The sequence below is a fragment of the Lithobates pipiens genome, unplaced genomic scaffold (genome assembly GCF_037356315.1).
Source record: "Lithobates pipiens isolate NorthernLeopardFrog02 unplaced genomic scaffold, aLitPip1_a1.2 Scaffold_16, whole genome shotgun sequence".
NCBI classification, from domain to species: domain Eukaryota; kingdom Metazoa; phylum Chordata; class Amphibia; order Anura; family Ranidae; genus Lithobates; species Lithobates pipiens.
In genome coordinates, this window is record NW_027507748.1 from 293,038,147 (window position 1) to 293,053,421 (window position 15,275).

The window sequence follows — 15,275 nt, forward strand, 5'->3', positions numbered from 1 at the left end:
TTTTTGCCTTCAAAGAAAAGCCTCTAAAGGCAACTGCCTAAAAACGACATTAAACGAACCTGTGTACATGTACACGGCCCCATGTACATGAGACGCTGTTAAATCTGCGTTCAGAGGCAGTTGGTCGCTTTTTTCAACTGCCCCTGAACTTATTCAATGTTATCCTATGTGACCATGTACACAGTCGCACTTATTGCCCTTTTTTTGCAGTTGCATTTAAAAGCGTTTCTTTGCAAGCAAAAAATAGGTTTAGACGCAGAAGATTTCTACGTTTCAGATGCCAAAACGCGGGTACCCACCTGCGTCTAGCCGCTTTTTCGTTTAAGCATTTTTAAAGTTGCCCTATGTTTTAGACCGGAAAAGACAAAAATATGATGGGAAAACAATGAAATGTTTTTTTTTTTTTTATAACAATAGGTTTTTATTGAATATTTTCACAAGAATAGTAGTAAAGGATATTCAACAGCATACAGAGTATAGTTTTAAGCAATAAAAATTCAGCACATGAAACAATAAGTATATAAGGTTCAACATTACTCTAATGGAGACCAGAGACCCACTAAAGCTAATATAACTCTAATGGAGACCCGCCAAAGCAAATGTGTATTATACACTGGGTAATATAAGATAATATATCAAGAGAGGAGCATCCCGATCTAGATGTGTGTGTGTGTGTGTGTGTGTGTGTGTGTGTGTGTGTGTGTAGAATAACCACTGGATAGTCTTCAGAGAGTAGAGGTGAAACGGTTAGATAGGGAGCTTGCGGCTCCCCGACCCGGGCGCCCCCTCAGGGATCAAACTGCACCCGAGCCAGTGGGCCCCACCTCCCCACGCTATGGGTCATGGATTTCTCCACTCTCCGGTGACTAGCGTTGCCCAAAAACTATTTAGTTACATATTAGGAATATGCAGTTATACTTTGTTTCCCTTATACCAGTTCAGCCACTGTTCCCATTCTTTGCAAGCCTGCCTATATTTGCCCAGAGAAGAGGCAAACATCAGTTCATAAGAAATGTGTAAGTGCGTTGTCTGTAGAATTACCGAGAGCGAAGGTGCCACCACCGACCTCCACCCCCTGGCCAACTCCAGACGTACACTCAGGAAAATATGAGTTATGATTTTCCTTAAACGAGGGGGTAAGTTTTCTATGCCTAGAGATAGAATAGCTAGTTCTGGGCATGGGTGCACAAGGATGCTTGAAAGTATGGATATTGGGCTGAATACGCCAGTCCATAGAGGTTGTATCACTGGGCATTCCCAAAAGATATGAATGAGTGTGCCTCTATAGCCGCAGTTCCTCCAGCACAATGGCGAGGCTTGTGGGGTATAGCAGGCTATCCTCGAGGGTGTGAGGTACCACCGCAACAGCAACTTCTGGTAAAGTTCCCACAAGTTGGCGCTTCTGGTGGTCTTGTAGGTAGAAGATATGGCAATACGCCATTGATCGTCGGTGTAAGACTTGGACAAGTCCAACTCCCACGGCCGCATGGAAGGAGTTTTAACAAATGTTGTTTTCTGCTGTAGAAGGCTATACATTAGTGAGATTCCTTTAATAGATGTGGTAGGGTTGTTGAAATAAAGGTAGACCTTCCACGGTAAAACGGTGGACGGGTCGGGAAGTGTCGAAAGTAAGTGGGAGATTTGATTGTAAGTAAAAATGTCTGATTGCAATCCGAATTCCAATTGTAATGCTCTAAAGGTTTTCGTAGATGGTCCTATTTGCAATGCGGTAACTGTAGTGACACCTTTTGGCCAACCATTGTTTGATTTTTAAGTTCGGGATCAAGAGTTGAAGACTGCATAGGGATAGTGGAATGGATTTTGAAGGAACATCATCCGATGGAGTGTGAAGTAGGATTCTCCAAGCCTCTATGGCTGCCACCATAGGCGGAGATATGTTAGGGGGTAGTGCGGACATAAATCTAGCTGCTATCAGTAGATCCAATGGATTCCTGTAAGGACATTGGTAGACTTCCAATTCGATCCATCTAGCATTGGCCCCACTTAAAAACCACTGATTTGGGCTAAGCACGCTGCCAGATAGTAGTAGGCAGAGGTAGTAGTCTTTTAGAGCGATATGTCCTATACCTCCTACTAGTCTAGACTTGATAAGTTTGTGAAATGCGCATCTAGCTTTTTTCCCCTGCCACAAAAAATTATTCAACATGGATTGAGCTTTAGTAAAGTAAATGTTCGGGGTTGGAATAGGGAGAGTGCGAAACAGATATATAAATTGGGGGAGTATTGTCATTTTAAGGGCTGCTAGTCGACCGGACCACGTTAGTTCTACTTCAGATAGAGAATGCAATTTGGGTTCTAAATGTTGGAAAAAAGCTGTGTAATTTGCTTCAGCTAATTGTGCAGTCCTAGCCGTTAGTGTAATGCCTAGATACTGTATCCCATTGGCGTTCCAGGAGTAAGGGTAGGTTCCCTCTATGCGAGCTTGAATGGCAGGGTTGATGCCTAGGCCAAGAATGTGGGATTTGTTTTCATTAACCTTGTAGTAAGAAATGCGGTTGAACATAGTCAAAGTATCAGAAATCGCAGCCAGGTAAGACTCCACCTCTGTCACGATCAAGATTATGTCGTCAGCAAATAAACTGATAGCATGGCTGTCTGCGCCTACTGGGAAACCTCTAATTTCAGGATGGCTTCTGATATATATAGCTAGGGGTTCCATTAACGGGGATAACGGACACCCCTGCCTTGTGCCATTGGAAATTGCCAAAGGGGTGAACAGAACCCCAGATGCATTCACTCTAGCCGAGGGATTCGAATATAGTGCTAAAATGGCCAGGAGTATATTGCCAGTAAAACCAAAGGTTTCCAGGACTCTTTTCATATAAAGCCAGTGTATGCGATCAAAGGCCTTCTCTGCGTCTAAAGTCAGAAGCAGAGACGGCCTTTTCTGCTTCTCGGCCATGTGGATGATATTAATCATTCTGCGGGTGGCATCGGACGTCTGTCTGCCCAAGGTAAACTCTGTTTGATCCGGATGAACAATTGTAGGGATTATTTCGACTAAGCGCTGAGCAATCAGCTTAGCATATAGTTTCACATCTGTATTGATGAGTGATATCGGCCTAAAATTGGAGGGGGTATCGGGAGTCTTCCCTGGCTTGGGTATAGTAACAATTATTGCTTCTAACATTTCAGGAGGGAAAGAGGCAGAGGCAGCCGCATCATTAAAAACTTTCACTAAGTAAGGGGTCAGTATTGGAGCAAATTCTTTGTAATATTCCCCCCCAAATCCGTCCGGACCCGGGGATTTATTTAGTGGTAAAGTGGCAATAACTTTGTGGATGTCTGTATCGGTAAATGGTTCGTTTAGTGATTTGTAGATGGACTGGCGTCAGTCGGGGAATGGAGATGGAGGATATGAAGTCGTTAATCGTACCTAATTGTGGTTGGTGTGTCGAAGGGTCCTTTTTAAGGTTGTATAATGATTCATAATATGAGCTAAATGCATCAGCTATTTGTTGGGGGTGATACACTTTTTGCTTAGTCATAGGGTGAATTATGTAAGGAATTTTATATTTGTCTGTCGCCCCTCAAGTTGTGCGCTAGGAGTTTGCCTGCTCTGTTGCTGTGAATGTAGTAGTTAATTTTCACTCGTTTGGATGTTTTTTCGTATTCTTCTAGGAGCAGGAGCCTAAGATCATGTCTGAGTTGGGTCAGTCTGGCGGATAAGGTCGGTGTGGAGTGAAGTTTGTTTTGTGCCTCTGTGTCAGCAATTGCTGTAGTTAGCACGTTGAAACGCTGCAGCCTCTGCCTCTTTGCCCTCGCTCCCAGCTGTAGCAAAATTCCCCGTATAAATGCCTTATGGGCATTCCATAGTACAGTTATCTCCGACTGAACCATCATTATGATCATACCCGCCTTTGGGAATTTTTTGAACAGTGTCTCTAGAGTCCTTCTGTTGAAGAAGATAAGAGTTAAGTTTCCATAGCGGACTCCTCTGCACCGCTGTTGGATCGACAATGGACAACACCACTGGGGCATGGTCCGCCCAAGATATTGTACCAATGGAGACAGATTTCGACAATAATGATACTCTTTGATCAACTAAAAATAGGTCTATTCGCGTGTAGACCCGGTGGGATGAAGAGAGAAAAAAGTGAAATCCCTTTCAGCCGCATGGAAGCAGCGCCAAGCATCATACAAATTGTTGGTGTGAATGGAGGGTAGTAGTTTAACCGCCTTCCGGTGGGAAATCGAGGTTGAATCGCACGTCGGGTCTGGAGTGGCGTTAAAGTCTCCGCATAGCACTAATAAACCTTTTTGGATCTTCCAGATTTTCCTAATAAGTTTGTTGAAAAAATGTACTTGGTGCACATTAGGGGAGTATATGGTGGCGATCGTGTAGGTAGTAGAATTCACTTCACAGACCTTTTGGATCTTTTACCTCTAGGTGTAGCTTAAACGCCACCGTATCTCTGATAGCCATGAGCACACCTCTAGACTTGGCGTCAGCGTTGGCTGTAAAGACATAGGGATAATTGCTATGTGAGCATTTGGGGGGAGCCGAGGAGTTAGTGTGTCTCCTGAGCGCAGACAATATCGCAGTTGTGGAGCAAGGCTTCCCGCCATAGGGATTTCCGCTTTGCGGGGTGATTAAGACCCCTAGTGTTGATAGTGAGGATCCTCAAAGCCATATGTTCTGGGAACTATGTGCTAGGATGTAGCGGTGATAAGGATCCGAGGCTGCGGTGCAATCGTCAGGGGGGGAAGTGGGGGTGCACCAATGAAAAAGTCCTATAGCCAGTAACAAAGTGTACTCACATTGCCGATCATAGAAACATAGGGTCCACCTGAGAGACTCAGAAGTAATATGCCAATGGTCCGGGTTTCCTGTCTTGGTCTCCTGAAGGTTCGCAAAGTTTCCTGCTTCTGTTGCAGGTAGACATCTCGTGAAAAAGAAACGGAACATGTTGGGAAAAAAAGGAAGTAAACATGTAAAAACGTAAAATAGTCCAGTGCAGCTGAGCACCAAACAGGGTGCTCCACTAAAGGAATAACAAGTCACCCGCAGTCAGCGGGCAGCTGCTGCTATTTGTGGGGGTTTAGTCCGACCGTACAAGTCACGGCCCTACACTCCAGGGATAGAGTTTCTTATGACCATCCAATAAGCTCATGAATGAGAACGAGCATTCTTGCCAGTGACCTCTTTCCAGTCCCTGTCAACTTGTCTGGGAGTGCTGGTGGATGGGGGAGTGATCACATCCTCAGGAAGAATATCCCATTCTCGCAGGAGAGCAATACCCTCCTCTAAAGAGATCGCATATGTGCGATTATCACGTGTCACTACAAGCTTCGTGGGGTAACCCCATTTGTATGCAACTTTGTGGTTCCGGAGAACTTTCGTAACAGTATTCAGGTTTCTCCTTTTGTAGGGTGTATTGGGACAGATCTGCAAAAAACTGCAGGTTCTGATACTGTGGGGGAATGACCTCCTGCTTTCTCATGTATAACATGAGGTTTTCCTTAACGTGAAAGAAGTGGTGGGTGGAGGAGTGCATCCCGTGGTATTTGCTCAGACAAATGGGAAGGTTTAGGCAGCCAGTGTATTCTATCAATGGTAACATCAAGATCAGTAAGCTCAGGAATGAGGGTTTTAAAGAGCGTTGTAGTGTAGGAGTTTAGGTCAGGTTGTTGCACTGATTCGGGGATACCCCTTATTTTCAGGTTTTCTCCTAGACCTGTCTTCCAAATCGGCCAATTTTGCCTTAACCCATGCAGTGTCACTTTCTTTGTCCTCATACACATCGACCAGATCGTTAATCGTATTGGCGTATTCGCCCATTTTCACCTCAATGTGATCTACCCTCTCAACCAGTTCATGAATATCACGATTAAACTTGTGCTTACAGGATGCCATATCTGATTGAATGGTACGTCTAAGGGACAACAGCATGTCTTTTAATACAGTGTCCATCACAGGCTGATTCTGTGTAGGGAAAGATTCGATCGATTCCGGCATGTCCCTCGTGTCATCTCCCGACTCGGGGCCTGGGCTATCCAATTTGTGCAATCCGTTGCCATCCAGCCTGGGTCTGGACTTAACTGGGCTCCAGGTTGCTGGGGAAGGTGGGGAGGGCTGGGAATCGGGTGAGTGCGTCATCCTAGCAGGATTCCCTGTCTTAGTGTGATGTCTTGCTGCTGGGGCTGCAGGGATGGAGTAGGCCTCGGCGCCATCTTGCTTACCCTCCATCGCTTTCATGTGGAAGAAGTCCGTTAAGCGGTGCGGGCGCCTCTGGTTCCGCCGTTTGCTAGGCATGGTCACGCCTGCTGCCCAAGCTAAATCGCCGGTTTTAGGAGTGAAATCGGTGGTGGGATGGTTCGCTAATAGCCGCTTAATCCCTGAAGCGCCGGAGCTCTGGATCTATGCCACCATCTGGCTCCGCTGCAGGCCACGCCCCTATGAAATGTTTTTTTAATTGCAATGATTCATAGACCATATATAGCCATATATAGTTGTACTTTTTCAAGTAGAAGGTCAAATGTGGCAATGGACATGCGTGTGAAATTAAATGTGTCTGGGTAGGTACGCAACTGTATGCACATGTTTACAAAATATCCTGCTGACATTTGCTGTGCAATCAAAGGATGGGTCCAATAGCAACGAACTGACACTGGACCTCACGCAATTTTCTACGACCTAGCCTCATCAAGAACTATGTCAGCAGCATTTCCTCTCATATGCTAATTATGGGATCCACTGCAAAAAAAGCACAGAAATAGAGGCAAATACAAGAAGACAACTGCTCTCTGCTGCTGCTACTCACTCTGGTCAAAATTGCTGAAATGGTTAACTACGTTTTTTTTTTTGAGCTTGGGGAGGGTCTTAAATGAGGTAATCTTAAACGCTTCTAGACACAAATGCAGTTAAACGTGGCATATAAACGCAGGTTTCAAGGTGTCAAACTTAGTTCAGAGGACTTCCTCAGCATTCTGTGTACATGGGGCCTAAGAGTTTAGTTCTTCAGCCTTTTAGGCTACCTTCTGACCTATGCCTTGTAGCTTATGTATGTTTTATCACTATGGTAAGGCTTCATGTACACGGCATGTTAAAAACTCTCCTGAATGATTTCACTTGACAGATAGTAACCACGTTTAAAGCGTCCATTTTGCCGTGTTTACATGCAGCACTTAAGTTTTTAGAATCGTTAAAAAAAAAAAAAAAGTGTTTGGCGTCTGAACGCATTTTTTTTTTTCTTTCAAAGAAACGCTGTTAAACGCAACTGCCTAAAAAAACGGCAATAAACATGACTGTGTATATGGTCACATAGGATAAAGTTGAGTTCAGGGCAGTTGAAAAAAAGCGTACAACTGCCTCTGAACGTACGTTTAGCAGCGTCCCGTGTACATGGGGCCTAACACAAGGCATTCTGTGCAATGCATTGTGGCATTGAACAGGCAGGCTGTGCTCCCAGCACAGCCAGAAAACTGACCTTGCTGCGATGAATGTGCAAAGCAAGCGGTACAAAACAGGATACTTTTTAACATGAGTATATGGTACAAAAGGCACATACCAGGAATAATGAAAGGTTGGGGTAAGAGTCTTTTTAACTAGATTTTCCTTCTGGTTCTTCAGTTAACACGTCAGACAATGGAATCAGTGAAAGCTTGGTAAAACCTTGGACTTGTACCCAGATTCCACACTGTGGAGGATGGCCTGTAATGTTGCTTCAGGTACTGGATCCTGCTTGGGCACTTGGTGCAATGGTTTTAGTTAGCTGCAGGGTGCTTTACAGGTTCAGGGTCACTTTGTGGAAACCTAAGCCCTATATGGAAAGGTAAGACTGGGTCACCCTCTGAATTGGACTGTCAATGTAGCCACACAGCACTTATGTGTTATAATGCTTTGATTAGTTGCTTTGCTGTGTTTGTGGATTCTGAATAGTCTGTTATTATATTGGAAACAGTTTGAAATGTATTCACTTAGTGTTTAAACTTTTCCAGATCTATTTGAAGTTTCACCATAGATCACACAATTTACAACCACTTCTGCCAAGAGTTCTTTGTATATGGTAATTAGTGATGGCCGAACGGTTCGCCCGGCGGTCGTTTCGCGGCGAATTTCCGACTTTCGCCGTCCGCGGGTTCGAACGCCTTTTTCCGTCGTTCGCCCCGGCGGACTTACGTGTTTAATGTATACAAGAACTTTAACCTTTCGTGACACGTTTATCATGTGTTACAGGACAACCAATTGAGACATGACAGCTCATGGACACTTGGACATTCCCCCTAACCTATAAATACACCCGATCCGGTGGCCATTTTACATTCTTTCTTCTGTCACTGTAGGGAAAGGATCCTGTGTGGAGTAGGGACAGAGAAAACGCTAGCTATTTGGTACACAAAAGTTCTTTTCAGGACTGGTATAGGTGTTAGGTCAGCAGCCTGAGTTTCTTTTGTCAGTTTAGATAAAGGGACAGAGCGCTGTATGCTGCTATTTTAGGGACAGCTCAGCCAGATTAGTCTTTCTTCATCATCATCATCATCATCATCATTAGCTGTTACTATCAGGTCCACAAAAGAGCTGTTCCAGCTAATCGTTCCAGCCTACTCTTTTTTGCCAATTTGTATAGGGACAGGCAGGAAGCAGTGTGTCAGGCAGTGAGGATAATTTTAAAGACTTGCTGTTACTATTAGTTCCACAAAGGTTCTTTTCAGGACTGGTATCAGTGGTACGGTAATAGGCTTGTACACGTATAATATTCTTTCTTCCAAATATAGAAAGAATATTATACTTGACTGCTGCCCTTCTGCTGCAGTCTGCTAATCATTCACAACTCACTTGTTCCACAAAGCTCTTTATCAGGACTGGTAACTTGGTCTGTCTAGGGTGCTACGGTACATAGGCTTGGGTGCGGTACAGTCTGCTGTTCTGTAAGGACCGCTATCGGTCCACAATACATAGGGTTGCCGTGCACTACTGCTGACCGCTGCCCTATACTGCAGCAGTCCTTCATTGGTATAGGGACTGACGTACAGTCTGCTAATCACTAACACACAACCTGCTTGGTCCACAAAAGTTCTTATAAGGACTGGTAACTTGGTATAGGGTGCTACGGTACATAGGCCTGAGTGCGTTACAGTCTGCTGTTCTGTAAGGACCGCTATCGGTCCACAATACATAGGGTTGCCGTGCACTACTGCTGACCGCTGCCCTATACTGCAGCAGTCCTTCAGCGGTATAGGGACTGACGCACAGTCTGCTAAACACTAACACACAACCTGCTTGGTCCACAAAAGTTTTTATAAGGACTGGTAACTTGGTATAGGGTGCTACGGTACATAGGCCTGAGTGCAGTACAGTCTGCTGTTCTGTAAGGACCGCTATCGGTCCACAATACATAGGGTTGCCGTGCACTACTGCTGACCGCTGCCCTATACTGCAGCAGTCCTTCATTGGTATAGGGACTGACGTACAGTCTGCTAATCACTAACACACAACCTGCTTGGTCCACAAAAGTTCTTATAAGGACTGGTAACTTGGTATAGGGTGCTACGGTACATAGGCCTGAGTGCGTTACAGTCTGCTGTTCTGTAAGGACCGCTATCGGTCCACAATACATAGGGTTGACGTGCACCACTGCTGACCGCTGCCCTATACTGCAGCAGTCCTTCAGCGGTATAGGGACTGACGTACAGTCTGCTAAACACTAATACACAACCTGCTTGGTCCACAAAAGTTCTTATAAGGACTGGTAACTTGGTATAGGGTGCTACGGTACATAGGCTTGAGTGCGGTACAGTCTGCTGTTCTGTAAGGACCGCTATCGGTCCACAATAGATAGGGTTGACGTGCACCACTGCTGACCGCTGCCCTATACTGCAGCAGTCCTTCAGCGGTATAGGGACTGACGCACAGTCTGCTAAACACTAACACACAACCTGCTTGGTCCACAAAAGTTTTTATAAGGACTGGTAACTTGGTATAGGGTGCTACGGTACATAGGCCTGAGTGCGTTACAGTCTGCTGTTCTGTAAGGACCGCTATCGGTCCACAATACATAGGGTTGCCGTGCACTACTGCTGACCGCTGCCCTATACTGCAGCAGTCCTTCATTGGTATAGGGACTGACGTACAGTCTGCTAATCACTAACACACAACCTGCTTGGTCCACAAAAGTTCTTATAAGGACTGGTAACTTGGTATAGGGTGCTACGGTACATAGGCCTGAGTGCGTTACAGTCTGCTGTTCTGTAAGGACCGCTATCGGTCCACAATACATAGGGTTGACGTGCACCACTGCTGACCGCTGCCCTATACTGCAGCAGTCCTTCAGCGGTATAGGGACTGACGTACAGTCTGCTAAACACTAATACACAACCTGCTTGGTCCACAAAAGTTCTTATAAGGACTGGTAACTTGGTATAGGGTGCTACGGTACATAGGCTTGAGTGCGGTACAGTCTGCTGTTCTGTAAGGACCGCTATCGGTCCACAATAGATAGGGTTGACGTGCACCACTGCTGACCGCTGCCCTATACTGCAGCAGTCCTTCAGCGGTATAGGGACTGACGTACAGTCTGCTAAACACTAATACACAACCTGCTTGGTCCACAAAAGTTCTTATAAGGACTGGTAACTTGGTATAGGGTGCTACGGTACATAGGCTTGAGTGCGGTACAGTCTGCTGTTCTGTAAGGACCGCTATCGGTCCACAATAGATAGGGTTGACGTGCACCACTGCTGACCGCTGCCCTATACTGCAGCAGTCCTTCAGCGGTATAGGGACTGACGCACAGTCTGCTAAACACTAACACACAACCTGCTTGGTCCACAAAAGTTTTTATAAGGACTGGTAACTTGGTATAGGGTGCTACGGTACATAGGCCTGAGTGCGTTACAGTCTGCTGTTCTGTAAGGACCGCTATCGGTCCACAATACATAGGGTTGACGTGCACCACTGCTGACCGCTGCCCTATACTGCAGCAGTCCTTCAGCGGTATAGGGACTGACGTACAGTCTGCTAAACACTAATACACAACCTGCTTGGTCCACAAAAGTTCTTATAAGGACTGGTAACTTGGTATAGGGTGCTACGGTACATAGGCTTGAGTGCGGTACAGTCTGCTGTTCTGTAAGGACCGCTATCGGTCCACAATACATAGGGTTGCCGTGCACTACTGCTGACCGCTGCCCTATACTGCAGCAGTCCTTCATTGGTATAGGGACTGACGTACAGTCTGCTAATCACTAACACACAACCTGCTTGTTCCACAAAAGTTCTTATAAGGACTGGTAACTTGGTATAGGGTGCTACGGTACATAGGCTTGAGTGCGGTACAGTCTGCTGTTCTGTAAGGACCGCTATCGGTCCACAATAGATAGGGTTGACGTGCACCACTGCTGACCGCTGCCCTATACTGCAGCAGTCCTTCAGCGGTATAGGGACTGACGTACAGTCTGCTAAACACTAATACACAACCTGCTTGGTCCACAAAAGTTCTTATAAGGACTGGTAACTTGGTATAGGGTGCTACGGTACATAGGCTTGAGTGCGGTACAGTCTGCTGTTCTGTAAGGACCGCTATCGGTCCACAATAGATAGGGTTGACGTGCACCACTGCTGACCGCTGCCCTATACTGCAGCAGTCCTTCAGCGGTATAGGGACTGACGTACAGTCTGCTAAACACTAATACACAACCTGCTTGGTCCACAAAAGTTCTTATAAGGACTGGTAACTTGGTATAGGGTGCTACGGTACATAGGCTTGAGTGCGGTACAGTCTGCTGTTCTGTAAGGACCGCTATCGGTCCACAATAGATAGGGTTGACGTGCACCACTGCTGACCGCTGCCCTATACTGCAGCAGTCCTTCAGCGGTATAGGGACTGACGCACAGTCTGCTAAACACTAACACACAACCTGCTTGGTCCACAAAAGTTTTTATAAGGACTGGTAACTTGGTATAGGGTGCTACGGTACATAGGCCTGAGTGCGTTACAGTCTGCTGTTCTGTAAGGACCGCTATCGGTCCACAATACATAGGGTTGCCGTGCACTACTGCTGACCGCTGCCCTATACTGCAGCAGTCCTTCATTGGTATAGGGACTGACGTACAGTCTGCTAATCACTAACACACAACCTGCTTGGTCCACAAAAGTTCTTATAAGGACTGGTAACTTGGTATAGGGTGCTACGGTACATAGGCCTGAGTGCGTTACAGTCTGCTGTTCTGTAAGGACCGCTATCGGTCCACAATACATAGGGTTGACGTGCACCACTGCTGACCGCTGCCCTATACTGCAGCAGTCCTTCAGCGGTATAGGGACTGACGTACAGTCTGCTAAACACTAATACACAACCTGCTTGGTCCACAAAAGTTCTTATAAGGACTGGTAACTTGGTATAGGGTGCTACGGTACATAGGCTTGAGTGCGGTACAGTCTGCTGTTCTGTAAGGACCGCTATCGGTCCACAATAGATAGGGTTGACGTGCACCACTGCTGACCGCTGCCCTATACTGCAGCAGTCCTTCAGCGGTATAGGGACTGACGTACAGTCTGCTAAACACTAATACACAACCTGCTTGGTCCACAAAAGTTCTTATAAGGACTGGTAACTTGGTATAGGGTGCTACGGTACATAGGCTTGAGTGCGGTACAGTCTGCTGTTCTGTAAGGACCGCTATCGGTCCACAATAGATAGGGTTGACGTGCACCACTGCTGACCGCTGCCCTATACTGCAGCAGTCCTTCAGCGGTATAGGGACTGACGCACAGTCTGCTAAACACTAACACACAACCTGCTTGGTCCACAAAAGTTTTTATAAGGACTGGTAACTTGGTATAGGGTGCTACGGTACATAGGCCTGAGTGCGTTACAGTCTGCTGTTCTGTAAGGACCGCTATCGGTCCACAATACATAGGGTTGACGTGCACCACTGCTGACCGCTGCCCTATACTGCAGCAGTCCTTCAGCGGTATAGGGACTGACGTACAGTCTGCTAAACACTAATACACAACCTGCTTGGTCCACAAAAGTTCTTATAAGGACTGGTAACTTGGTATAGGGTGCTACGGTACATAGGCTTGAGTGCGGTACAGTCTGCTGTTCTGTAAGGACCGCTATCGGTCCACAATACATAGGGTTGCCGTGCACTACTGCTGACCGCTGCCCTATACTGCAGCAGTCCTTCATTGGTATAGGGACTGACGTACAGTCTGCTAATCACTAACACACAACCTGCTTGTTCCACAAAAGTTCTTATAAGGACTGGTAACTTGGTATAGGGTGCTACGGTACATAGGCTTGAGTGCGGTACAGTCTGCTGTTCTGTAAGGACCGCTATCGGTCCACAATAGATAGGGTTGACGTGCACCACTGCTGACCGCTGCCCTATACTGCAGCAGTCCTTCAGCGGTATAGGGACTGACGTACAGTCTGCTAAACACTAATACACAACCTGCTTGGTCCACAAAAGTTCTTATAAGGACTGGTAACTTGGTATAGGGTGCTACGGTACATAGGCTTGAGTGCGGTACAGTCTGCTGTTCTGTAAGGACCGCTATCGGTCCACAATAGATAGGGTTGACGTGCACCACTGCTGACCGCTGCCCTATACTGCAGCAGTCCTTCAGCGGTATAGGGACTGACGTACAGTCTGCTAAACACTAATACACAACCTGCTTGGTCCACAAAAGTTCTTATAAGGACTGGTAACTTGGTATAGGGTGCTACGGTACATAGGCTTGAGTGCGGTACAGTCTGCTGTTCTGTAAGGACCGCTATCGGTCCACAATACATAGGGTTGCCGTGCACTACTGCTGACCGCTGCCCTATACTGCAGCAGTCCTTCATTGGTATAGGGACTGACGTACAGTCTGCTAATCACTAACACACAACCTGCTTGTTCCACAAAAGTTCTTATAAGGACTGGTAACTTGGTATAGGGTGCTACGGTACATAGGCTTGAGTGCGGTACAGTCTGCTGTTCTGTAAGGACCGCTATCGGTCCACAATAGATAGGGTTGACGTGCACCACTGCTGACCGCTGCCCTATACTGCAGCAGTCCTTCAGCGGTATAGGGACTGACGTACAGTCTGCTAAACACTAATACACAACCTGCTTGGTCCACAAAAGTTCTTATAAGGACTGGTAACTTGGTATAGGGTGCTACGGTACATAGGCTTGAGTGCGGTACAGTCTGCTGTTCTGTAAGGACCGCTATCGGTCCACAATAGATAGGGTTGACGTGCACCACTGCTGACCGCTGCCCTATACTGCAGCAGTCCTTCAGCGGTATAGGGACTGACGTACAGTCTGCTAAACACTAATACACAACCTGCTTGGTCCACAAAAGTTCTTATAAGGACTGGTAACTTGGTATAGGGTGCTACGGTACATAGGCTTGAGTGCGGTACAGTCTGCTGTTCTGTAAGGACCGCTATAGGTCCACAATAGATAGGGTTGACGTGCACCACTGCTGACCGCTCACCTATACTGCAGCAGTCCTTCAGCGGTATAGGGACTAAGAGTTTTGTCACAGGGTCATTTAAAAAATGACATGCAGAGGAAGAGGCAGGCCCTTCCGCAGGGGTGGTAGGGGTAGGGCAGGAGCAACAGGCTTGAGCCAAAGTGGGAAGTTGCAGAAGGTGCGTTCAATTACTTTAAAGGATGCACCAGACTTGGTTGAGTGGCTCGCTCAGCCTTACTCTTCTGCACCCTCCTCATCCTCTCGATCTGCACCCTCTTCTTCACTCTCTGCTATGTGCACCCCCAAAGACACTACCACCAACAACACGACCACCACCACCACCACCACATACCTTCCGCTTGAGTCACTGGAATTATTTTCCGATCCATATCAAGAGGACATTTCTGATGCGCAGCCACTCTTGGTATTGGATCAGGAAGAGGAGGTAGCAACAAGCGCTACTCAGCAGTCTGACGCCAGTACCCAGATCAGCCCAAGGAGGAGGTTGGTCCCCGGTGTTGCTGCCTACTCTACTTATAGCGGTGGGGAAGGTGACGTTGATGATGACGTGTCTAGTGATGTCACGTGGGTGCCCACAAGAGAGGAAGAGGAGGGGAGTTCAGAGGGAGATATGGACCAGCAGATAGGGAGGAGAAGCAGCAATGACTTACATTGCACAGCAGGGACAAAGCAGACTGCAAATGTATCAGGAGCGAGTCATCGACCATGTACGGTCACATCTGGCGCTCCCAGGACACCGGCACATGGCTCCGCAGTGTGGGCTTTTTTTAACGTGTCCGCTGCTGACAATAGCGTTGCCATCTGCAATCTTTGCAGTCAACG